Raw genomic sequence first — 26,832 nt, 5'->3', positions numbered from 1 at the left:
GCTGAATAAAGTGCTGTTTCTTTCTAAGAGCCTCCTCCTGAATTCTTGGCATTGGATTTCTCTGGGATTCAGGGTTGCAGACCTTACAGTAAGAAGCTAAAGCTGATCCCTCTAAGATGGAGAAAATGCTGAGTGAAGCCAGAAGGTGGAAAGGGGGGGGTTCATGCCAATAGGAAGTCGGTATGTCTGCAGGCTCTCCAGAAATTTAGCATAGCACAAGGAAAGTGGCCATAAATACAATTTCAAACACTGAAATAAGAAGCCAGAAATAAATCAGCTGGGCTCTTGACCACTGCCACTAGCGTCCTCATGGAGGTGTTCTCAGTTTTAATGGAACTTTTCATTTTTAATCAACCATCCAAAATATGTGTGTTTCTTTTCCCTTGCAAAGCTACAGTGTTTTTCAAAACCTGATTTTTATGTAGAAATATTGATTTAAAACCGAAATAAATACTGCATACTTTAACAGTTTTAAACTTTTGGGTTCAGCTTTTTCACACGTAAAGCAACAAATGAAAGATCTTCAAGACTATTTCATGCATCTTGAACAGAGTATGATCTGCAACTTAAAATCCATGCATGCATATCTATGTGTGGTGGTGATGGTGGGTATTGCTGGTCACTTGAATTCTCTATGACGCCCATTTTTAATCTGGCAGAGCCCCCTGCCATTTGCAAATATAGATCTTTGAGCTGCAGCTTTCACAGTTTCTCCACTTCTTGATGTGTGAATGTTTTCTAGGAATGAGAAATTATGGCCAAGTTTTGCTTGCGCCAAGCTTCAGATCAGTGCATATATTTGGTTTTCTTTGAATAATTTTGTCCCAGGCTAACAGCATGTATTTAAAATCTATGAATAATTAGGTGAAATACTTCAGTAAAAAAAATACAAATAATTAGATTATCAGATGCTCAAGGATAAATATTTCCCAGATTTATTCTTTATAAATTGTTGTGAACGTAACTAATGCTCTATAATTAATAAGCAATATAATTCTCTTTGGGTTATATCAGTGTTAATATTTGTCTAATACATAGCTTCAGCTTTTTGAAGAAATTCTTGTGTATGCATCAAACATAATATTTTGCTTATGCACAAATGCTTATGCAAACCATTCTGTAAGTTGTTGCTCAAGCACTTTCATAACTCAACTTAATTACACTAAGTGCCATTTGGCAAGTTGTTCTGTTACCATTTGTGTAACATAAACAGAAGAAATACCCCCCTCCTTTTTTTTTTTACTAGCAATATCTCAAATATAGTCCTTTCTTTAGACAGCAGGTCATCTGAACTGCACAGGACAACTGTAAAGATAGAAAAGCTAGTACAGGGTCCTGAACTATGGGGATTTGGGGATTCTCTGTGTGTGTGCATGTGTTTGTGTGCATGTGTTTGTGTGCACATGTGTGAGTACATGTTTGATTTGGTTGTCTTCTTTCTTTCTCATGGCTGTCTCACTTTTTCCCAATTAAGTTAGTGAATATAATTAATTGTGAAAAATTAAAGTTTAGCAAGCAGATACAAGTTACTCTTTATTTTTTGCAATGTGCTCAGATCCTTTTTGAACTACTTTACAATACTGCTTTTTTGCTTCTGCTGCTGTTAGATGATTTCTCTCAAATGGATCAAAACTCTTTAGATACAAGTTGAAACCTCTTGTAATTCCTACCTACCTACCTCTTGAATAGTTTTACCTTGGAAAACTCAAAAGCAAAATTTAAACCTATAACTAAGTTAAAACTTAAATGGGGGTGCATCATATTAAATGTGGGGTATCACATTAAATCTAGATTTACTAAACACATTTCAGGCTCCAATTTATTCCCAAAATGAACTGCAACAAATAGGAAACCATCCAGCCTCTTAAGGTTTCAGCAATAACAAAATTTGGAATAGGAAAAGTTGATGGAGCTAATGATATGATTTTGTGGTTTATTAAATGTTTCATTTTTTTAAACTGGATGATAGAACAAAAAGCAAAAATTATCAAGTAATAATTCCAGAGTTCACTGAAGATGCTTCCTAAATATTTGTTAAACACAATTACTGAATGAACCATGTGATTTTACAGTAGATTTAATGTGTAAAATTGCTAATTATTTATCATGGATTCTATAAACAGAACCCATATTTGAGAGTTAGCAATATAATAAGAATTGGGAATATCTGTCTCATTAGTCCAGCCCATGAGGCAAGCAAGGGCCCATTTCATTAACCAAAGTTTTCCCCAAAGCCTCACTTGTCACTTGTAGTAAGACATGGTTGCAGGTATCCCAGTGCAGCACCTTCAAGCATTGCTCTAATGATCCTGGCTAGCTTTCATTTTTCCCAAAGAAGGAAAATATATAGTGGCCAGGATTTAACAGATGTGTCCTTGTAGGCATTTCACAGAGACTGAAAAAAATCTATCTAGGTTGCCGTAGGTTTTTAAGTGAATAAACTATGATGTATTCATTTCTATATGATATATTCATTTCTAAATCCTCCAGATTTTGAATGGCCTTCTCCCTTCTTACCTTCAGAAAGTCTGGAAAGATTTGGACCATCTTGTGGCTATTGTGACTATTCCAATATGAATATGAGCCAGTTCTTTCAGTTTTGGATGCTTAGATTCCTGTAAGCTGCATTGTGATTCATTGTTTTTGAGTTTTGATCTTGATTGATGATGCATTTATTTATTTATCTTGCCTGTTTTTAATCCAAGTTACAGATTTGGGGGAATTATATACCCCAGAGTCATCCTGACCAGGGAAATTTATAAGCACTATAAATAAATAAATGTCTTTGCAGCCTTTTCAAGAATTTAATTTTTGATGTTAATTTTGAAGAGTAAGATACACATGTTTAAAAATTTCAAAGGTACTCTGCCATAAATTACAAGCTAATGGACAAGTTTAAAATAAGAAATTGTATGATTAAGAAAACAAAGGCTAGCCCCTGACAATCTGGAACTGCAATGGTGTTAGTTTTGAACAAATACCACATCTGGTTTTAGTATTGTCTTTTTCTTTCTTTAGATTAGAGATTGATAATTTTGGTTGTCTGGGGAGCACATTATATTCTGATGTTTGTTTCCAACTTTTGGAGACCATATTGGGTGGGACTGTGTCATATGAGTAGATAGAGCCACTACACTATATCCCCTGAAAATAATTGGAATGGCCACTTCAAATGTATCACCTAAAAAGTTGGGAAACCAGGAGAACTGTATGGTTGTTTTAATTCAATTCTAAATATACATTGTTATTAGAATATGCTTTAAAACATTTTTTTTTCAATGTCTGAGGAAGGGTTTCCCAGTCTTGCAATGGTTTCTTTTTAATTATAAAAATTACATCTTTCTATTATTTAACCATAGAAGTAGCTATACCTCTTCTCTTTAAAGATTATATTACTTATTCCAGTAGACTATTCACAAGAAAATAAATAATAACGTCTGACAGCAGTTGATCTGCACTGCTGGAAGATGAGAAGCAGTCAGATACATCTTTTGGATTGGCACCTGACTGGACATACAGTTCTATCACTGATTGTGTTTTTGACATTTCCCTGCCTGCCTGTTAAACAGGTGAATTTTAACAAATCCGAACATTTGTCTTTTCAGCATATTTGTACAACATATAATCAAACTTTATTTTGAAGCTCTGGGCACTGGATAGATAGATAAAGCAAGTTAGCAATAATACAGTATGGCCTCAGTTGCATGCCAAGAAATGTTGAACTCTGTGAGCCATCTAAATATTGTACATTAGGCAACTGTGCACAATCTTGTACATTCTGTGTAAATTCTTCCTGCTAGTAAGGAGGAAGGTCAAAGCTCTGCAGGCACTGATGCTTTGTCTCCAATTTCTTGACAGCTTGGTGGTTAACTGCACTCAGTTCCAAACTTCTGAGAGTTCAACAGCATTGGTCAACACTGGGAAAGGACAACATTCAGTGGCATAGCACATAGATTACATGGGTTCTGATTCAATCTTTGATTCTTCCAGGTTGGGTTAAAAAAACTTCGTACTGCAATGTTGGAGAGCTCTTGCCTATCAGTGTTAACAAAACTGAGCTTGGTGGACAAATGGACTCAGGAACTAATATAAGTATAGCTTAGCATTAAGTGTCAGCCTTTGAAGTAGGCCACATCAGGGAACAGACAATGATGGGACTTCTAGAGCTCTACTTTATTGATATTCAGTAAAATAATAGAGTTTGTCTCCTCTTATACCAAACAGAATCAAGGCAGAGTTATCTTGAGTTTCTTTCTCACCCTCTTGTCCTTTCTAGGGCTAAGTTGACATTTAATTAACTGATCTTGCATTCTTCTTCAAGGTTATCTCCATATTCCTCTACATTAACCAGCCCATCAGCAAGTGCAATCCAGTTAATAAACTTGGTTTTTAAGTCCCTCTCACTATCAAAATCACCCCTCCCCCATACATGCACAGACAAAAAGCTTCCTGTGTACAGGATGGGAGAAGACAAATCATTTTCCTAGTGGGTTTATTTTCAAAACAGCTGGACACACACAAAAGGAGTGCAAAACAATATGGGAATAGCTTTGCTTTGCAGACATTCCTGCATAATTTCCTGGAGTATTAATGCTTAATTGTAACTTAGTGACTAGTTGTTAGCCCTTAGAGGTAGGCCAGGTCAGGAAACAGACTCCACAAGAAATTCTGGAACCCTTCTTTATTGATATAGGCTATAGTAACAGAATCTTGAAGTCTGACAGAGTTTTCCCTTTCCTCCCTCTTATAAGAAAGAGAGGCAGGGTGAAGTCAGTTTCTCACAGATTTCTTTCTAATGCCTTCTTCCTTAATACAGGCTTAATTCATGTTTTGCCAACTGCTGCAGCCCTTTCTCCAAGGCCATCTTTTCTCTACATTAATGCAGATTTGGATGATATCAAGACCATAAGGAGACCAAGCTAGCCTCCAACAAGCAGTCATTACTAAAGTGTACTCCCCTAACTAGACCGCAAGTACAGTCTGGTTTGGATGATACAGCGATCCAAGAAGAATGGCTTAGTATTGGTATAAAGGAGCATCCTATCCTATTTTCAGGCTACTTTCACAACCATAAGATTTAGATATTTGATTTTTAAAGGCAAACAAGAAAAACTGAAGTCATCAAGAAGCTGAATGCTCATTATCTTGTTTTATTGAGCAAAACAACACTTTTTAAGACAAATTTAAAATGTGTGTGTGGGGAGGGGTAGGATTGTGCATAGCACCCTAGCCCAGGTCTGTTATATCATTTGTGTGAAAGACTCCTAAGCTTATTTCCATATTATGAAGGCCCCTGACCACAGAGGGTTCCAAGACTGTAAGGAGAACTATGCAAGCATGTTGTAATGTAATTCCGCTGCAGCCTTCAGCTGAATACCTGTCAGAGACAGAGTAGATTGAGTTCTAAAATTCAGAATAATATAAGCACAGAAAATGCAAAGCCCCAAGTATTTAAAAAAGTACACAGAGAATATTTAAACACATCTGGATAGGATGTAGGAAGACAAAATGGAGAGTGAATTTTAAAAAATAAAAATAAAGAAAAGCAGGAAGAGCCGATATTACCAGCTTTGCCAATGTCCAAAGTATTTCTCTAGCAGATTTCAGTTGCTTTGGGTTCTTATCAACATTGTATCAAAGAAGGGTCTATCAGATTGGCTTTTTAGTAAGAAGGTACCAGCTTTAAAGAAGTTTGTCTGTATGAGCATAGAAAAAGATAAACAGCCTCCAGACAAACCAACCTCACTGAGTCTTCAACTTGCTGAAGGTTAGAGGAATAAATGCATAGATTTAAACAGAACTAAGTTGCAAACAATTGCTCGATTCCACTGGGAATCAGTGGTTTAATGTTTGCAAGAGCATTAAATCCCAAGACGATGTCTTAGAAAGTGAGTAAGCACCTATATTAAACTATTTAATGTAATAGCAACACTCAAAAATATCTATCTATCTATCTATCTATCTATCTATCTATCTATCTATCTATCTATCTATCTATCTATCTATGTATCCATCCATCCATCCATCCATCCATCCATCCATCCATCCATCCATCCATCCATCCATCCATCTACCTAGAGAGGTGATGAGAAAGATCAATGTGTATTTTTGTCATTGCAATCATGCCTCATTGTATTGGATGGCTGAATTTGTGGTGGTGTTCCCTTTTGCAAACTAATTTTTAAAAATCATTGTCACCTTTACTTCATCCATTTTCACTTAATTTGTTTATCTAACTTCCCATTTCTTTCCTTTTCTTATCCTAACCCTTCTGTTTTTTCCAGAACATATTCCAATCTCGTATTTGTTTTGGTACAATAATTTCTTAATTGTATTAGGCTTTTTAAAACACTTCGTAAGCTTCCTTTTTCCACAAGGACTTTTTTTTTTACTAATAATTTCAGAAAGATTTGTAAGTTTGATATAGAATAATGGTCTGTTCTACTCTGGCAGTGACATATCTGGCAAGGTGTATTTGTGTCTCAGGGAGATTTTGAATGTGGAATTGCACTATCATGAAAGGCGGATATCAAAAAACAACAAATAAACAATACCTTTAACATTTTTTTCCTCATGGTACTATAGAACTGTGTTTCTCAACCTCAATAACTTTAAGATGTGTTGACTTCAGTTCCTAGAACTGCCAGCCAGCATTCAGCTGGGGAATTCTGGGAGTTAAAGTCCACGCATTTTAAAGTTGCTGAGACTGAGAAACACTGTTCTATAGAATACATAAAATAGCATCACATTGTTATTTGGGCCCATGTTTCTCAACCAGATGCCCTTCAGAAGTACAAATGATAAAATTTTGGGAGTTGTAATCATAACATACTTGGAAGGCACCAAGTTGCGAAAGGCTAGATTCTGATCCAATATGCAGCTTCTTTTTTATTTCTACATTTGTTATCCTTGAATTAGTGGTAACTAATCTTTTAGCATCTTCCTGATTAGTTTCAGTCAAGGTGATATTTTGGCCAGTCTTATTGCTATACTCTTAAATTTCCTGAATTGTGAGAAATTTTGAGTTGGTACAATGTGATAAACCATGAAGTGATTTGAGGTAGGCTTAGTTTTGTGTGTCTGTGAAACTAGCATTGTGGTTTATAAACCACACTTTATAACTTAGCATGATATGTGAACTGAATCATAGAGTAAAAGGAACTGATTTCAAGGGCTTTTCTGAGAAGTATGATACAGTAGCAGCATACCAACCATGCAGTGTTTTGTATGGAAATAGAAATTGTACCTCTCCTTCAGGTCTAGCGTGGAACTTAAAATCTTTCATATATTTCTGATCCATTTGGGCTCTAATGTAAAATGGCAGTTAGCAATGAACACAGTAATTCCCTTAAATAATACATATTTTACATGAAAGCAAAACAATTTGTAATAGTGATGTGGTCTCCCCAGTAGCTAGCACTATCGGAGGGTAATCACTCCCATAGGGAATTCAGAGTACTCATCTGTTCTCCGGTTTCTGCTTTACCCCAAGGATGTGATTATCCTGTGCCGATGGTCATATTCTTTGTCATGCCTTATTGGTTAATTGCAGCATCCTTAGAATAAGAATAAAATACAATCAGGTGAGGTGGTTGAAATCCCTTGAAGACAATTTAATGGCTTCTGAACTGGTAATGACACGGACTAATTAACCGTTCTTGAAGAAAACCCTTCCAAGAGGCAACGTTTCCCCTCCCCCCACCATGCTTTTCCTGCGTGCAGACTGTGGCAAAGTCACACCCCCCCCCCCCCCGGTTTCTCTTGCACAGCTCCAGGCTTTCCACGTCAAAACACACTAGCTGAGTATGCAGGATAAGAGCAGCCACAGGCTTTCCCCTGCTCCTTAAGACATTTCAAATCCACACTTTCTTGATTAGTATTATACACTGCCTGCTTCAAAAGCATCCATTCCCCACCCTTTTCCCTGTATGAAAACGGGCCGCTTTTAGAGAGGGTAGGGGTTGGAAATGGAATGAAATGCCAGATTATAGCCATGGAAGAGACTATGCACCTGGGAAACTCATGCACAAATGGCCTAACATTCATTTGTATCAACGAGATTCAGTTCAAATTATAGATTACCCATGGCTTTATGCTGTTAACGATCTAATTGTAAGAGGCAGTATAATACATCGCACATAATAGTGATATTATATAGTGTGATATAATAATACTGTGAATTTTTTCACAACTTTGCAAATGAAGGGAAGGAAGTCAAATCTAGTGAAATCCTATAGAATAGTCTTCATATAAACCAGTCTAAAGCAATCTGACCAAAATGAAATAATGTGTGGATAGATAAATGTCATTATTTTCCATCCTTATTAAATTAAGTTGAAGTCAGTGATGATAAAACAGTGAAAATAAATTTGAAGTAAATTTGAAGTTCTACAAATAAAGCTGGGCTGGATCCTCAAACATCCATTTGTTCAGTAAAGGCAGGATAATAAAATTAGGGAATTAAATCCACTAGATGAGAATTGAAATTATATTAATCATAACTACTAATATCATAAATAAAATGCTCTGATCACTTCATAACTTTAACTAGATGTCACTTTTCAGAACACATTATTAAAATATTGTAGTTATTATTTGCACCTACCTATGAAGAAAGTCTGCATGGAAGACTATTCGTTTCAACCATCCAGATTCCAATTCAGAGAATTAAAAGGTGCATTCCCATTTGTCCATGTGAATGGAGATCATATTAATTGACACATCTGATCACTGGGCATTGTTGCTCATCCAGCAAGAGAAACATGAATCTAAACACTTCTGCCACAGATTCTTAGTCAATCTGCAACTCGGAAAAAAAGTAATGTTGCATCTTTTTATGTCACTGTACAGTAACATATAGCAAAGAAAAATCTAAATGTTACAAATATGTTAACTAGGCTGCATTCAGGCACTCTTTTCCAAGAGCTAATCAGTTACTTTCTTCCTGGCATTCCTGTAGTCCTGGCTATTATCTTGCATTAGTGGCTTCAGCAGCATTATGAGAAAGACATGGAGATTGGTTTGGGGGAATAGTTTAGGCATAGAATTTGAAAGTTGCCTCTTCCAAACGGGTGCTCTTTAGATGTACTGGACCATAACTCCCTTAATTGCCTGTTTTCCTGCAATTTAACTGGACAGCATCAAGTTGGAGAAGAGAGTTGTAAAGAATGGCAACTTGATTAGAATGGATGGTAAATAATGGCTGGGATGCTCAGCTTTACTTATAAGAAAACCAATGTACCCGGGAGAGGGAGCATATAGAATATTAATTTGAAAAACCATGAAATTTTCTTGAACTCGATGAGCTTATTTTATTTTATTTTACTTTATTTTATTTTTAATTTTATTTAAATACTAAGTTCTTAACTTGGTCAACTGGCCTCTCTCAGACCAGATAAGGCTTTGGCTGAGTTTAAACATAGCATTTGGGGTTTAGAATGTCAAAATGATAGGGCTAAAGTTGCTCACTTCCCTTTTGGTCCAAACACACACACACACCCCCTACAGATGATCCATAGATACTTTTATAACATCTTACATTTACTTATTTATTTTATTTATTATTTCAATTTATGTAGCCATCCATCTCAAATGCATGACTCTGGGTGGGTTACAACAATTAAAAACAGTACAAAAATGTATACAATATAAAAAAACATTTAAAAAGTGCAGAAAACCATACATAACGCAATGCACAGCTGAGGTATAAAAACAGTCAACAACACTCAACATAACTACAAAATTGTAGAGAGTACAAAACACTCTACCGCACACCTGAAACCCAAGCATAGTGGCAAAGCCACATCTTGTAGGTCTTACGCAAGACCAGTGAGGCCGGGGCCAATCTGATCTTTGGGGCATGATGCTCCTCATCAGGGGTTTTCCACTTTGGCTTGAATTGAAGCACTATCCATTATGGTGACAATAAGTAGATAAACTAGTCTCCCATATGATAACCACACTTACGTGCGTTCAGACACAGAGGTTGGGTCAGTAACTCACATACTGTTACACTCCCCAGTGTATCATTCCTGATGTCTGATTGTCAGCAATCTTAGTTTTCTCTCTGGCCAAGAGGCTGCAGACTTCCTCCTACAGGATCAAACATGTGCAAACATGACAAAGGTTGCCAAGTTCTTTGCAATAATTATGGCTTGCAGAAGTTGGTTGGTACCTGTGTTCCATTTCTAATTGTTTCAAGCCTGGCTTTCTACAGTATGTACTTTCAAGTTTTATATTAGTTTGTGCTTTGTATTGGTCTGGGATCATAAATACATGTAAATAAATATTTCATCTTTATTTTAAAAGTGCTATCTGAATACTTGTGTGGTTTTGTTATAGGCACATAATATACTATTATTTTTAAGCATGATTTACTCCCCGCATATTGCATTAAGAAGGAAGGATTTTTACTCCCTTCCTCATTAGGTTATATCATAAGTATCACTGTAGTAGTACAGTAAATGCTTTTTTAAACCATAGATGTTTGAATGCATTTTTACATGTCTATAACATGAATAATACTTCTCTTGCATTGCCTCCTCCAAGCGTTCTGAGTTAAGAAAGGGATATGGGAGAGAAAACATTTTTACATCATTAATTAGGTTGCGAAAGCTGCTTACTTCATACTCAGCCAGTGTTTGATCACACAAGTGTAGTTTGTCTATTATACAGTATATACTCATAGCAAAATTATTTTGTGAATAATTTATTCTAAATTATTAAGAATAATTTATTCTTAATTCACAAAATGCAGCCAATTTTCAGGGACTCCATAGTTTGCTATAGTACAAAAAAGCAGAGAAATAATCCTCAGTAGGAAAAGGGCAGGGAAAGAATCAAAACAGCCTGGTATGGACTGAACATTACCAGACACAGAATACTAGCTGATTACTGGCAGGTGGAATGGGAAATAGAAATAAATATTCTAAAAAATGATTTTTTTCCTGGAATCCTAAATACAAGCATTCAACGCTGTACCATGTTGCTGCAGCTTCTGTTTGTAAACATCTGCATGGGTCAGTTTGCGTTGCAACATTATGCTTCAAAAAAAAAATTATTATACTGGTTTTGACTTAATGAAATGCATGCATTTCAGAAATATATCTTGTTAAGTTCAATAGAATTTACCTCCTAGTAAGATATTTTGTTTGTAGGTTTTATGGAGAGGGAAAATACTAGCAACATCTTTCCACAGTATAAGAAAATAATCAGGTAATAAAATATCCTACTTTAGACACATTATGCAAAGATCTAGTTCTCTGGAGAAGGCTCTAAAGCTAAGAAAGGTGGAAGGAAAGAGAAGAAGAGGACAGCCAGCAGCAACATACAGTACATGGATTCAGTTATAATGCTGATGGGGGCACCATTGGAAGACCAGGTTAAGGACAGATAGTCATGCAGAAGATCTATCTGTGTGTTCACTAAGAGTCAGCACTGACTTGATGACATACAATTCATCAATCAAATAAAATTCCAGGACATTTATAAAATGCTTCCAGGTGAAATAGATCCAAAGGAGCAGGGTTGTTGGAGTTACATGTTGGGAGAACTCTTGCAATATTGAATGATCTAGAAACACTTCAGTGGAACCTATTCTATCAGCCCTTTCTTCTCATGCGTTAGTCTTAAGATGGTGGAGAGGGTGACTGGAAAAAAGAACCCACCATAATTGGCCTTTCCCACATGATAGGCATTACTGTAACATTCAAAATGCACATTACTTTATAAAAGTCACGGGCTGGCTTTGCTGAGAGTTGCAGTATTCAAATATGTTAAATGAATATTGTCAATAGAGATGAGTGGCTAAAGATGATCAGGAATCTCCTTCTTTCTGTTGCTACTGAACAACCAACCTTATTATTGTGAGGTTTGCCCGTTCGACAGAGAAACTCTCGTGACACGCGTGGTTCACAAAGAAGGTTTACTCATGCGTAACGTAGTAGTCACAAGCAAAGCCAGGACTGGCTTGGTACAATTGCATCACTTGTTATATTCCCCCCTTCCCGTGCTTTTCCCGCCCCGCGATCACGTTGCAGCTGCGGATTATTGGCCCCCAATAATCCCCCTTGATTGTTCATGATGGCAGGATCGGTCAGAGTCCATTGTCCTTGATCTCCAGTCCCCCTCCGGCTGGGTTGGTTCCTCCCCGCTACGTGCAAGCCCGCGGGTACTGTGCTGCATTGCGATCTTGTTTCTTGCTAGCTCGCGCCGTTATCAATTTATAGTTAAAAACTTCCGCTGCGGTTTTCCTGTTTGGCTGGGCGCAGGTGGCCCGTTAATTAGCGGCACTTTCGGTTCCTCTTTTCCCCGCTAGCTACCGCCGGTGGATTCCGCGTGGTCTGGCTGCGAGCTTCCCTGCAGCCCCGTGCTTCCCTGAAGCCTCGTGCTGACCGAACCTGACATGCCGCCCCCCTGAAGACAACTCCCCCCCCCGGCTCTACTTCGGCTTCCCGGGGTATTTATTGTAAAAGTCCCGCACTAGGTCCGGCGCCCTTATGTGGGTTTTACTCACCCATTCGCTGTGGGACTTGGGGAAATGTTTCCATTGCACTAGGAGCTGGGTCTGCCCCTTGTGCCTCCGGGCGTCCAGTATCTGGTTGATCTCGAAGTGCTGCTCCCCCCCGACCATGATGGGTGGTGGCACTCCCTCTGCCTTGTGCCAGGCGTTCCCCGGCTGGTGCAGCTTTAGCAGGCTGCAATGGAACACCGGGTGGATCTTCCCGAGGCTTTTCGGGAGCGTCAGCCTGACGGTCACCGGATTGATGATCTCTGCAATGGGGAACGGCCCCACAAACCTCGGGCTGAGGTTTTTCGATGCCTGGTGCGTCTTTAGGTTTTTGGTTGACAGATACACCTGGTCCCCCACTTTCCATTTCTCCTCGGGGAGCCTCTTGCGGTCCGCGTGTTTCTTGTAGTCGGCTTTGGCTCTTTGCAATGCCGCGTGCGCCGCTCGCCGGGTCGCGTCGATTTGGGCGAACCAGGCGTCCAGGGAGTTGATCTGGGATTCCGGCTGAGGCAACTCCGGCATGGGGACGAAGTCTCTCCCGGTGGCTACTTTGAACGGAGAGAACCCGGTACTCTTGTAGACGGCGTTGTTGTATGCCACTTCCGCAAATGGTAGTAGCTCCGCCCAATCGTCCTGTTGGTGCCCCACGTAGCAGCGCAGGTACTGTTCGAGCCCCCCGTTCAGGCGTTCCGTGGCTCCGTCCGTCTGCGGATGCGCCGCGGAAGAAAGGGCTTGTTTCGTCCCCACCCGCTTCAGGAACTCCCTCCAGAACCGCGCGATGAAGTTGCTGCCCCGATCGCTGACGATCCGTCGGGGCGCGCCGTGTAGTCGGTAAACATGTTGCACGAACAGTCTCGCCAACCCCTCGACCGTGGGGACTCGCCGGCACGCTACAAAGTGCGCTTGTTTGGAGAATAAGTCCGTAACCACCCAAATGGCAGTCTTCCCCTTACTCTCCGGGAGCTCCACTATGAAGTCCATGGCGACCTCTTGCCATGGGCCGTCGGGTTCCGCTACCGACTGGAGTAGCCCTCTAGGTTTGCCTTTAGCCCCTTTCGCCGTCGCGCACACCGGGCAGCCCCCCGAGTACGCCTCCACGTCCTTCCGGAGCGTGGGCCACCAAAACTGCCGCCGGATTAAATGGAGCGTCTTCACGAAGCCATAATGCCCCGCGCTCCGACTGTCGTGGGCTCTTTCCATGACCTCCCGTCGGCAACCCTCGGGCACGTACAGCTTTCCTTCGTACCACCACAACCCCTCTTGGCTGGTTAGCGCCTCTCAGTTCTGCTTGAGCCAAGCGTCCCGCTCCGCCGCCTCCGCGAACCCTTGCCTTACTTCAGGCGCCGCGTCCCGTCGCTCCCCCTTGGTCTGGCTTCGGGTCACCGCCTTTGCAGCCAGTCTGCTGGCCGGGATGATGGAGTCCACGATCTCCTCCCGTAGGCTGGCGTGCTGGGGCATGCGAGACAGTCCATCTGCTAGGAAGTTGCGCTTCCCGGGGATGTGTTTTAGGGTGAACCTGAACCTCCCGAAGAATTGGGACCACCGCGCCTGTTTGGGGGATAGCTTACGCGGGGTCTTCAGGGCCTCGAGGTTCTTATGGTCCGTCCACACCTCGAACGGTTCAGCTGCCCCCTCCAGTAGATGCCTCCACGTGGCCAGTGCCCACTTGACCGCGTACGCCTCTTTCTCCCACACCATCCACCTCCTCTCCGTCTCGGTGAATTTGCGGGAGGCGTAGGCGCATGGGTGGATGGGCCCCTCCGGGCTGGGCTGGAGCAGGACTGCCCCCTTTGCCACGTCTGACGCATCTACTTGGATTATAAGCTGCCGGTCCAGGTCGGGATGGCGCAGGATCGGCTCCGCTGTGAACCGCCGTTTTAGCTCGTCAAACGCCCCCTGGCATTCTGCAGTCCACGCAAGTGCCATGCTGGGCTTGGGGGGTTTCCCAGTGCCCTTGGTTTTTAGCAGGTCAGTTAGGGGAAGGGCGATTTGGGCGAAGTTCGGGATAAACTGTCTATAGAAGTTCGCAAACCCTAGGAAGCTTTGGAGTTGCCTCCGGGTCCGCGGCGCTTCCCAGCCCAGGACATCCCTTACTTTCGCCGGGTCCATCTCGATTCCCCGGCTGGATATTCGGTAGCCGAGGTAGTCTAGTTGCTCTCGATGGAACTCGCATTTCGATAGCTTTGCGTACAGCTGTGCCTTCAGCAATCTCTGGAGCACCATGCGCACCAGGCTCACGTGCTCCGCCAGGGTTTCGGTGTAGATGAGGATGTCCAGGTAGACCAGGACGCCCCGGTAGAGTAGGTCGTGCAGCACCTCGTTTATTAGCTGCATGAATACCCCCGGGGCCCCTTTTAATCCGAACGGCATCACGGAAAACTGGTAGCTTCCGAGCGGCGTGTTGAACGCCGTCTTCCACTCATCTTTTGCGCGGATCCTGACTCTGAAGTAAGCTTCGCGCAAGTCCAGTTTTGTGAATACCCTCCCCTTAGATAGATGCGACATCAAGTCCTTCATCAGGGGGAGGGGGTATTTGTATTCTGTGCTGATTGCGTTCAGCCCCCGGTAGTCCACGCACATTCGGAGCGAGCCATCCTTCTTCTCCCGGAATAGCACCGGGGCCGCTAATGGTGACTTCGCGGGTTGGATGAATCCCCGCGCTAGGTTCTTGTCTATGAACTCCCGCAAGGCCCCCATCTCCCTCCTTGACAGGGAGTACATTTTCGGCTTAGGCAGGGTCGCTCCTGGCTCTAACTCGATGGCGCAATCACTGGGCCGGTGTGGTGGGAGCTGGTCGGACTCCTTCTCCCCGAACACTGCCGCCAGGTCTCGATACTGCCTCGGGATTCCGCCGCCCGTCGTGGGTTCCCCGGGTCCGGCCTCTCGCTTTGCGGTTGTCTCGTCAGTCGCCGCCGCCTCCCCACGCCTCGGGATCGTTGCGGGTCCCCGGGGTCCCGGCGCTGCTGCTGCTGCTGCTGCCGGCCGGGTCTCAGGCTCCGTCTGCTCTCGCCCCGTCTCCCGGTGTCCCGGACCCTCCACTTGCCCGTCTGTGGTTGCGGCCGCACCCGTCTCCGGCTCGGTCCCCTCGGCTCCCGCACTTCGCCGGCCTGTCGACCCCGAACCGCACTGCCTCCGCCGTCCAGTCGACCCGTGGGTTCCGTCGTCGCAGCCACGCCAAGCCGAGTACCCCTGCGTAGTCGGCCACCGGGACCACCACAAATCTCAGTTCTTCCCGGTGAGTCCCGATCGTCATCTGGACCGGCTCGGTGTAATACTGAGCTGGCCCCCCCCCGCCAGCGTGCCGTCTAGCTGGCTGAATGCAATGGGCTCCCGGAGGCGCCTCAGCTGTAGTCCGAGCCCCGAGACCACAGCTGGGTGCATCAAGCAGTGGGTGCAGCCTGAATCCAGTAGCGCCCGCAGCTGTGCCTCCCCTCCGGATCTCACCCCCCGGATGTGTATTCTCACCCGGAACGGAGGGCAGTCCTCATCTCCTATTGGGTCCGCGCGCCTCGACTCCTCTGCTCGCACTGGGACGCCGTTCAGTGCGAGCGCGCCTCGTTTCCCGCCGGCTCCGAGTCCTCTCCGGAGGACGCCGTCTCCGGGGTCGACCACCCCCCGCGTCCTTTCTCGGTCACCGCCGCCACTGCCCCCTTCCGCGGTCGGTCGCCGGCCCTTTTCCCGGTCGCACGCGGGGGCTTGACTTCAGGCCGTGGTGGGGCTCCTTCCCGCTCCGTCGGGCACTGCGCCGCTCGGTGGCCTCTGCCTCCGCACCGGAAGCACAGGTTCGGGGCTCTGGTCGCCTCTCGCACCCCGGTGGACTGCTGCCGACTGCTCCGCCTTTCCTCGGGGGTTCTCTCCCTCGGCTGGTCCCTCGTCTGGTCCCGTTGCCTCGCGCTCTGTTGGATCTGCCGCCATGCCGATTCTGCCGTTCCGGCCAGCCAGATCCAATCCTTCACTGTGGGCGGGTCGTCCCGTCCCAGTGCCCGCTCCAGGATCTCTGGGTTGAGCCCCCTCTTAAAATACTTCACCTTCAGGGACTCCGGCCAGTCCGTGAGCTTCTCTGCCAATCTCCGGAACTCCAGGGCATACTCCGATACCGATTTGCCCCGCTGTCTGAACTGCAGGATGTCGTCCTCCGCCCGCTTGGCGCTCAATGTGTCCTCGAATCTGTCCCGGAGCGCCTGCATGAAGTCCGGGAAACTCCGTAGCTCCGCCGCGTTGGCATTGTACAGTCCGATCACCCAGCTAGCTGCTTGGCCATCTAGCAGCTCGGCCACGTAGGATACTCTGTCCTCGTCTCTAGCGAATAGGTGACCACCCCTCTGCATGAACCCCCTGACGTGCGTCAGAAAGTGCGGCAGCTGTTCGGGGTCCCCTGAGAACTTCCCCGTGATACCTCGAAGTCTCAGGGCGTCTGCCGCCCGTTGGTCCTCCGACCGGGGCGCCGTGGGTGGTGCCGGCGGGGGTGCCGGACCGCCACCCCTGTTGCTCGCCCCATCGCTCACCGTCGGTGGTCCCACTCTCTGTAGCAGGGTCTGGAGCATCGCTTCCATGGCGTATAGGCGCCGCTCGACTCTCTCCTCTAGTCGGGCGAACTTCTCACTCCACTCGCGGTTCCGGAACCCGGAACCTCGGGTCATCGTGACACCTGAACCGTCTGGCCCTTGGTTCACGCCCATCGACCACTGCTCGGATGGAGGGCGCCCGGCCCTGGTCGCTGCCCCGTCGCTCCCGGGTGGCTCTGACCGCTCCTCCTCGAGCCTGGGTTTCTCGCGCCCCAGCTGACCCCCGGATTCCTCGTCGCTGGTCATGCCTGTATTGAGAAAAGAAACGCTCCTCGGTGGTACCGGGTAGCGCTAACGGTGAGTCCTGGCTTTATGTGAGGTTTGCCCGTTCGACAGAGAAACTCTCGTGACACGCGTGGTTCACAAAGAAGGTTTACTCATGCATAACGTAGTAGTCACAAGCAAAGCCAGGACTGGCTTGGTACAATTGCATCACTTGTTATATTCCCCCCTTCCCGCGCTTTTCCCACCCCGCGATCACGTTGCAGCTGCGGATTATTGGCCCCCAATAATCCCCCTTGATTGTTCATGATGGCAGGATCGGTCAGAGTCCATTGTCCTTGATCTCCAGTCCCCCTCCGGCTGGGTTGGTTCCTCCCCGCTACGTGCAAGCCCGCGGGTACTGTGCTGCGTTGCGATCTTGTTTCTTGCTAGCTCACGCCGTTATCAGTTTATAGTTAAAAACTTCCGCTACGGTTTTCCTGTTTGGCTGGGCGCAGGTGGCCCGTTAATTAGCGGCGCTTTCGGTTCCTCTTTTCCCCGCTAGCTACCGCCGGTGGATTCCGCGTGGTCTGGCTGCGAGCTTCCCTGCAGCCCCGTGCTTCCCTGAAGCCTCGTGCTGACCGAACCTGACAATTATCACAAGTTATAAATTGTTTTAAAAAGTTCCTCAAGGTAGCTCTCATACCATTATGCCTAACTTCATTGAGAGTAAAATTCAGTGGACGTTTCCTATGTATTGTAATGGGATTTGGTTTTGACTTTTATGGAATATTAATTGACATAATGCATTATGATCTGTTGCCGGTGTGGGGAGACAGTTGTATTCTAGAATGCAGTTTTTGTTTTAGAAATAGGGAATTCAGCTAGGCCTGGGGGATGAATGTTTTTGGAATAGTATTTTTTTAGTCATTACATTGTGTACTACTTCCAGGTCTTAAGCCACATCAAGCAGTTATGTTACTTGTGTTCAGTTGAGATGGTAAGTTGCCTGGGAGTGCTGTTGCTACACTCCTGTTCCTTTCACGAGAGGACATTTTTGGCCTGCTTCCCCAAAGATCATTCCCAAAGCGAAGCCCAGCTGCCTCCTGCCTTCTTTTCTGACTGATGAGATAGCTAACAGTTTGCAGAGCATTTGCTAGTCAAAAATAAATACAGCTCAAGCTGTAAATGTTTTAATTAATAAGGCACAAAAACAGTACAGCCTTTTCATGATTCATTGCTGTGGGGAATATAGAGTACAAGATGGCTTGGGAGAGCTTTAAAGATGTACCATACAATAACATTTGACAGATGGGGATTCTCAAAAAATAGGATGTAAAAAGTTGTTATCATAATATCAGGCACATGTTCATATGTGTTTTTCTTTCCTTTCCTCTCTCTTTCCTAACCAGTCTGCCTGCAGTACCTAGCACAGTGTTGTCCAAACTTGGCCACTTTAAGATGAGTGGACTTCAACTCCCAGAATTCCCCAGCCAGCATGGGAATGGGAAGTTGAAGTCCACTCATCTTAAAGTGGCCAAGTTTGAACAACACTGACCTAGCAGATCACTTCACTAGTCTTGGGCTGCCACCCAATGCAAAGCTATGTGAAAGAAGACTCTCCCATTAAAACCAAGTGAATATTTTCCAGAGTGAGATGCACAGTTCCTTTCAAATTTGTTAATTCTGTTACTAGAGTGTAAATCACAATTGCTTCATATCTCTGGCAAACTGTCCAACAGTGAGATGTATCTCTTCTGTGACTTTAAAGACAGCTTTTCCTTCCCTACAAAGGCCAATTTATGTCATTTCATTTATTTAAACTGATATTTATCCTGCTTTCCTCATACTTACAGGGGTTCTTCATGCAGATCACCAGTTCCAATAGTATGAAATAGAACACTAATAAATCACATTGTTAAAGCAATAAATATAAGTGCCATGATAATAATTGCAAACTGCACAAGAGGCAAGAAATTAGAAAGCCAATCAATAGGTGAGACTTCACTTAAGTAGTGACAGCTTGCTGAAAGAGAAGAGGCTCCATGCCCTGGTGGAACATCAAAAAATATCAGATACTCTAGATTTCTGGGATGCCTTAGAAAAGGCCTTCTTACATGTTGCTGAACTGACATACAGTATGTCAGTGGAACGTAAGAATATTGAATAATAATAATTTAAAACAATCATATTATTATGTATTCTTAATAATAATTTTAAAATATTTATCTTGCCCTGGTCTATATCCATTCAAGATCGTTAACAGCAGTAACATAACATTACAATGTAATATCTCATTATTAATAAAAAGTTACTTACAAAAACAAACCTAAGTATAAAACCATTCCAAGCTGAGCAACAAAACAGACCTAACAAATGGTTTTTTAAAGTGCTTTTTGTAAGCTGCAACTTCGATGGGACAGCAGTATAAACTAAAGAGAGAATCTCATATGTTAGGGATAGTGAGAAGACCACCCTGTTTCACTTGGGTTCCTAAAATAGCTTAATGCCAAAGTATTTAGGGTCTTGAAGGCACTAATGAGTTTCCTTTATGTGTTTAGCATAGTATAACATGAAGAAATCCTATTCATGGCACTTAATAGTAAAAATAATTTCACAATTAAGAAATGTATAATTACTGTTAAAGTATCTACACGAATATGTATGTCTTCCATTGGAAACCAAGCTGTAGGAAGAGCCGGGGAACATTTAGTATATGAAAGAACTACGTAGATGTCCTTAGATGTAGGATAAGAGACATTTTGTTGTCTGCAAGTTCTATATGTTTACTATTTCTAGAGTATTTCATGTTATTTTTTAAAACTTGTATATCATTCTGAAAAGCCTGGTGCAAAGAACAGCTGAAAAATATTTTTAATAGAACTTTTAACAAATAAGTGGTAACTGAAGATAATGAAAGTTGTAGCCCAACACAGCTGGAGGGCAAGGCAATGTCATTAAAATCTTAGGAAATTCTTTTAAAATATATTTCAAAAATGTATTAAATTAATTTATATTGTTAACCCTATGCATCATTACAGAGAAATAAACTTGAGTACATGCTGGGAGCTTACTCCCCAGAAAACATGTGCAGGACTGCAGCCTTTATCAATCTGTATAGAATCTTATACTAGCATTTAATATCTTAAGCTTTGCTTAGTGACTCATTGAGACTCTAGCAAAACAGCCACTAATAGTTATACTTTCCAGAACAGAGTGATTAATACAAAAATCTGATTTATTAACCAATTCAGTCTCAAAGCTGCACTCCTTCACTCTTGCTTGGGAACAATATCATTTGAATTAAGTTGGCTTATTTCCGAGTAGCCGTGCTTATAAGTGGACTTGGGGTATTTTTTAAATCAATGGAAAGATAAGGAAGTTTTTGAAAAAACAACTTAGAGAGAGCCAGTTTGGCATCATGGCTCAGGTGCTGGGCTAGACACCCAGAAGACTGTGAGTTCTAGTCTTTTTCTAGGCATAAAAGTCATCTGGGTAACTTTGGGCCACTCCAACCCATCTCATTGGGTTGTTGTTGTGGGGAAAATAGAAGGCAGGAGCATTAAGTAGGTATGCTGCATTGTCCAAAAATAAAGACAGGATACATTATGAATTCTCATAAAGCATATCTTACTGAGCAGTGATCAGAACTGAGAAATAAAGGGAGCTTAATCTTGCAGATGCAGCAGCTTAGATACCAAATATGTATAACCCTATCCATTAAAAAGTTTTTTGCATGTACTGTTTTCAGAGCAGCACAATAAAGTACCAAAATGAACAGAATATAAACAGATGAGACAGCTTACCTATTACCCTGAATCCATTAATTTGTCTTTGGAGTCCAATGCTGATTGCATGTTATGCAACATTCTGGTAATATCCTACAACTGTTCTTGTAAATCATAAAAATAAAACAAGAGTCTCCCCAATTAGAAATAGTATGACATATTTCAGTGGTATAGAACTTGCAACAATCTTGTTAACATGATTCCTGGCAAATATGAGCATAAGAATGAACTTTCAGAGAGCAAGAAAAGCATAATGACTAATATTTTCAATTATCTAGGGAAAAAGTGGCATGAGGTTCATACTGTACATGCATTAGGAACAAATGAAAAGAGAGATTTATAAATTACCAACATTTAAGAGTTGCCCAATTCAGACATGAAATAAAATCTGTCCCTGGTACATAAAGGAAAGTGTGCACAGCAGATAAAAGTTATGCTCTTTCAGAAGCAGTGTTCCTATACAATTTGCTGGGTGGTGATTCCTGCATATCTTGGATGTGCTTGTATGAGGGACGATGGAAGTGTACACTGGTATTTTCTATCGATTAAAAGTGCAGGAAGGGAAAACTGTCTCTGACTTCTCCTAATGATATATAGTAATTGTAATACACTGAAAGAAAACTAGTCTTCCTGCTCTTAGAAATGACATTTTCAGATTGCCATAATAACACCTCCCACCCAACAGCAGCCCAACCCATTCTCAATATCTCATGCCTGCATAGTTCAGTGTTCTGCAGGTTTATATCACCCACTGTTATGAAGGAGTATCGAAAGCTGCTAGCTTAGAAGAAGTGAAAAAAGATAATTAATCAAATTCTCATAGAAGAAAAACTATCAAGGATTATTAATCATGGTGGCTACATGTAACTGCTAGTAGCAGTCCTCTACAATTAGGTTGCTGCTGCTATACCTCTGTCCTGCTTGGGAGCTTTCCAGAATCATCTGGTTAGCTAGAATGTGTTTTGGATCTGATCTTGCCAGAGTCATCTTAAATTCTTACAGTTTGAAGTGCATTCCATCACTGACTATCCAAGACACCTGTCAGGTTCTGGCTTTTTACTGAAACAAGGTTTAAGATGGGCTATGTATGTATGTGGCTTTTATAAGGGCCACAAAAGTATGGAAGAATGCTCAGATTTTTCTTTTTTGCACTGTTGAGGGGTTAATATTAAGTTGGTTGGTAGCATAACACACCTATTTCTTTCCCTCAGAAAATTGGTGAGAAATTATGCTCCTGTAATTTGATGTAATTTGCTGCCAAATTTCAGTGGTACATTTCTGGAGGACTAGAAGGCTGCAAAAAGAGGATTCAGAGACTGTATGTAGCTTAGGAGCTCTGAGTTGACAATGCCTGATTTAAGGCAATTAAGTACCCTAAAAGGCAGGTCGGGAGGGACAAATACACAACTGCTTTAAGCCAAACAAGGAAGTTTTATAAAGCCAAATGACATTCTAGCCCAGCTTTTTTAGGGCTAGTAAATTCACATGTGAGGGATAGGCAATGAGAATATGTCTCTGAACATTCTTTATGTGAGTATCTTATAGGAGTAGTAGACTCCAAGCAACCTCCTGGTTGATCAGAATGGTCACAATGGAATAAAAGGGATAAACTGATCTTTTGAGTCTGTAGGGCTCAATTTATTAAAGATTTATGGACTATAGCCAGAACCTTGGAGGGTGTCAAGTTAAGAACAGAAAACTGTATTAAGCATCGTTTAATTCTGTACTAACAGAAGGTTTTGTACAGCCACACACAGAGCATATTAGAGTAGTCTATCATTCTTTAAAACTGCTTCTTGTCTTCCTACAACCCCATTTTATGTCATATTCTTGCATTGGCCCATTTTGTTTGGGAGCTTTCACAGCACAAAGTAATAGGCATGTTTTTGTTTTCACTTGGAAAAAAGTATGCTTGGAGAGCTCTGAATACTAACTGGGCCCTCTGCTGCTTCGAGGACATTTTCATCTATTGGGGTTTAGATAGTAGAAACACTACCCAAGTAGAGCCAAATCAAATAGGATTCCCTTGGGAAGTGTGCCTGTGTTCCTTGGCAGACTGAGAAGCCTTTTAGAGAAGGGAGAAACAAGAAACTAAGCCCATAACTACTTAAGCTAAGCCTCCATTTCCATGTCATTCTATGGGGAAAAGACAAGCAGGTGCTGAACATATGAAAAACCTGCTAAAACAGGAAGGAAGGAAGGAAGGAAGGAAGGAAGGAAGGAAGGAAGGAAGGAAGGAAGGAAGGAAGGGCATAAAATGGAATATACTAAATCTAATGTACTGAAACACCAAAGCAGAAGTCATGTTTGTAGTGAAACCCATGAAAAATTTGGTGGACCATAATGATGACCTGATTAGATAAACTTTTATAAGTTTAAATTAATTTTATCAGATACACAAAAGAAGTGTTATATACATGTAATGACAGTGAGGAAATAATAATCAGAGAGGTAAGTTATAATGAGAATTACCTAGGTGAATATTAACAAAGCATTATTAGGCATAACATACAGGTTTTGGCACTGAATTATTGGTTAACATATGCAGTATGATAAGAAGCCTTGGTCTTTGTTTAATCCATGAGAAATGGTGTTTAAATCTTCTAATGATAGAATCAGTCTTGTAATCTCTCTTCTCTAGGATTGACACCCTGAGGTCAGAAAGAGAATGTCCTGAAGAACTGAAATGTTTCCTCACTGTTTTTTTTTTTTTAATATATATATTATCATTTCTAATATCAGATTTATAACCATTCTTTGGACAGAGACTGGCCAGTTGTCGAGTGTAAAGTATAGTTAGGCAGTGTTGCTGGATGATGACATACTGTATACTATGCTAGAGGATAAGTAATGTTATGTTCAGATGATATATTTACATATAGAACTATATGTAGGAAGACTGATGAGCACCTCCTCCTGTCTGCATTAGCAGAGTAAAATGTGGAAGTATTCATGAGTATACTAAGGCTTCTGACTGCAGACAACCATAGAGATTGTTTTTTCAGTGATATCACCAGCATAACTGAGAAGGTATGCTCATTACTTCTCGTGTGTTAATATTTACATGTAAAAATATCACTTGAGGGGGATAAAATGATGTTGTATGTGTCATGGGACTGTTGTAATAGTATTGCCAATGTAAAAATTTAAGATTTGGCATCTGGGTCTTTTGCAATATCTAGTTCTTGTGTACTAGCTGTACACAAGACACTGTAATATCTACTGTGGTCGGCTAGTTGCTGTTTTAGTTTGGTTGGCTGTTTGTCAGCAAGTGTAGCCCTGGTACCCAAGAGTCAGCCATAAACATGTTGGCAAAAGTAATACTGTGCAAGTACCTACAAAACACAAGTAATTTAGAGGAGGGTAAGTATAACCCCTATGGGCAGATGTGCAACACATCAGGAATGGTATTGTAGTCAATCTTTGTAGGGGATATTGGTGCAGAGGACTTTAACACCCTTAATGCCTAGGGTGGTGCTTTCTGAAAATTTATTAATAGATTAGTAATACTCTGTGGTAAACAATATGCAATTTGAGGTATGAGTAGCATATGGTCCAAGGGTGGAGTAAATGTATACAAATATCCCTATAATCATGTTCTAGTTCTTGAATTAGTAGGATGTAATTTGTGAAGTAGTTAGCTGAGGCTTCTGACATGCAGCTATACAGAAATGGTGGCTTACAGCTGGATAAATTCCTTCATCAAGTTATATAATTCTTTTTGGCATTTTTCAATGGAATCTAAAGATTTGAACTTATAAAATATGGTGTTAGAGCACTGTCTCTCAACCTCATGTTTCTAATTTGATTTATTCATCATGATGACAAGATTATCTTAGACATGAACAACCAGCAACAAGTATTCAAGCTAAAACAAAGAAAATTTTGGTGTTGAATGATCCCAGTCTAGAATTGTCAAGAAAAACTACTTTTCTGAAAGACTGGAAACCCTATATGGACTTCTGAAAGACGAAAAAAATGATATGATGATTTATGGGTTTGAGGATTTAAAAGATGTGGACTAAGTGAGGGGTTGAAGGGATTTGTATAACATCTAAGAGGGAGGGAAGATTATAAATTTGCAATTATCTGTTGAAGAGAAGGTCAGAAGTCATATTTCATAACTTCCATTTCTTTCTTTTTTTCTTTCTTGCACATTTTTCTTCTTTTTCTTCTTTCTTTTCTTTTTCTTTAGATTTGGCTTTTACTGTATGTAAAATTTTCCATTAATATATATATTATATTATATATATTATATATATATATAATCATCAAGAAAAGCTATGATTCAGAAATAATCCAATACACAAGCTACCAAAACAAACAAACAAACAAAACCCCTTATGCTATGTTTAAAAGTGTTGAGCAGTAAGGCAATGAAAGTTGTCCAGGAAGTCAGTTTAAAGTTAAAGGATACAATACAAAGTACTTGCTGACATTGTTCCAGTGCCTCACTGGTTTCATTCTTTTATACAGAAAACTACCTAGCACAACTCAAAACTAGGGGATACTGTTTATCCTGAATTTGAAATCAGGGTACACAGGAAAGACTTTTGACATCTCAGTAGACTATTATTCCCACAGTACTTCCTGGAAGCCTTGCGTTGTGTTATATTTATGCTGTTTGATTCTAAAGCTGGCATCCCTGAGATATAACTTCAACACAATCACCATCTATGGTTAGAGGAGGTGGGTTCTGTGCTGAGACCTATGCTCCTTCAGATCAGGTTCAGCAAGCTTCTAAGTTTATTGCTATTCGTTGTCATGTCGAGTATTCATCTGAGGAGTTTATGGTGTCCCTTTCTTCACTGGCCTCTCTGATTACAGTATCAGTATCATTTCTGAAGCCTTCGATGGCATAATGCTCTCAACAGTCAATACTGTGTTTCGGAGTTGAAAAGCAATGTAACTGGAATACACCAGGTTGGGAAATGCTGCTCTAAATGGAATGGTTACCTCTATGACTCCTTGTTATATTTCTCAGGAATATCCATTTGCAAAACGTACATTTTTTTTATTATTGTGGAAACATAGGGGGTTCTGAGAGAAGAAAGAAAAAGACTGGAGGAAAGAGTTTTTCCAAATGATCTTTGAAGAGGTGAAACAAAACATTGAAGGTTTTGCTGTTTCTAAACTCCACTGGGTTTTGATGCTACAGATCTTGAGAAACCCTTTGAATGACATACTCATGCAATTAGATTCTTGGAACTGAGGAGCTTATAATTTACAGTACAGTTTTATGCATGGCTAGTAGTTATGCATAGTAGTATGCATGGCTAGTAGGCTATTCTGTGGATCTTACTTCCAACATGTAGGGAGAACTGCTATAAAAAACACAGCAAATTCATTCCATTAAAACTAATACTTGAAGCTTACAGGCTTTTGATGTTGACTGAGAAAGAGGCCAACTTACTAGTTTTAAATAAGCAATTCCCATCATTCTTAACCAGCATGAAGAGTATCAGGTAGGGAATTAGTTAAATATATTTCAGAGTGAGACTGACTTCTTGTGACTACATGGAAACTTCAATTTTTTTAAAAAAACAGTAAATATAGAAGGGGTTTGTTATTGCCTTCTTCCCTATTTTAATTTTCCATTCTAGTTTTCAGCTCTGAGATTTCCTGCTGTTTCCTGAGATTTCCTACCTAGGTACTAACCTTAGGAAACCAGGTCAGAATTCCTTGAGATCAGTCAAGGTCAGCTAGGTGTTTCCACCTGTTCCCATCATTTCAAATTAGTCTGAAGGGTGTCAGACTGGAAGAGGTGGTC

The sequence above is a fragment of the Python bivittatus genome, unplaced genomic scaffold (genome assembly GCF_059951505.1).
Source record: "Python bivittatus isolate LINGU-HERP-01145 unplaced genomic scaffold, Pbiv_v1 ctg000350_np1212, whole genome shotgun sequence".
In the NCBI taxonomy this organism is placed as follows: Eukaryota; Metazoa; Chordata; class Lepidosauria; order Squamata; family Pythonidae; genus Python; species Python bivittatus.
The sequence above is the reverse complement of the archived record's forward strand: the minus strand, read 5'-3'. Positions refer to the sequence as shown.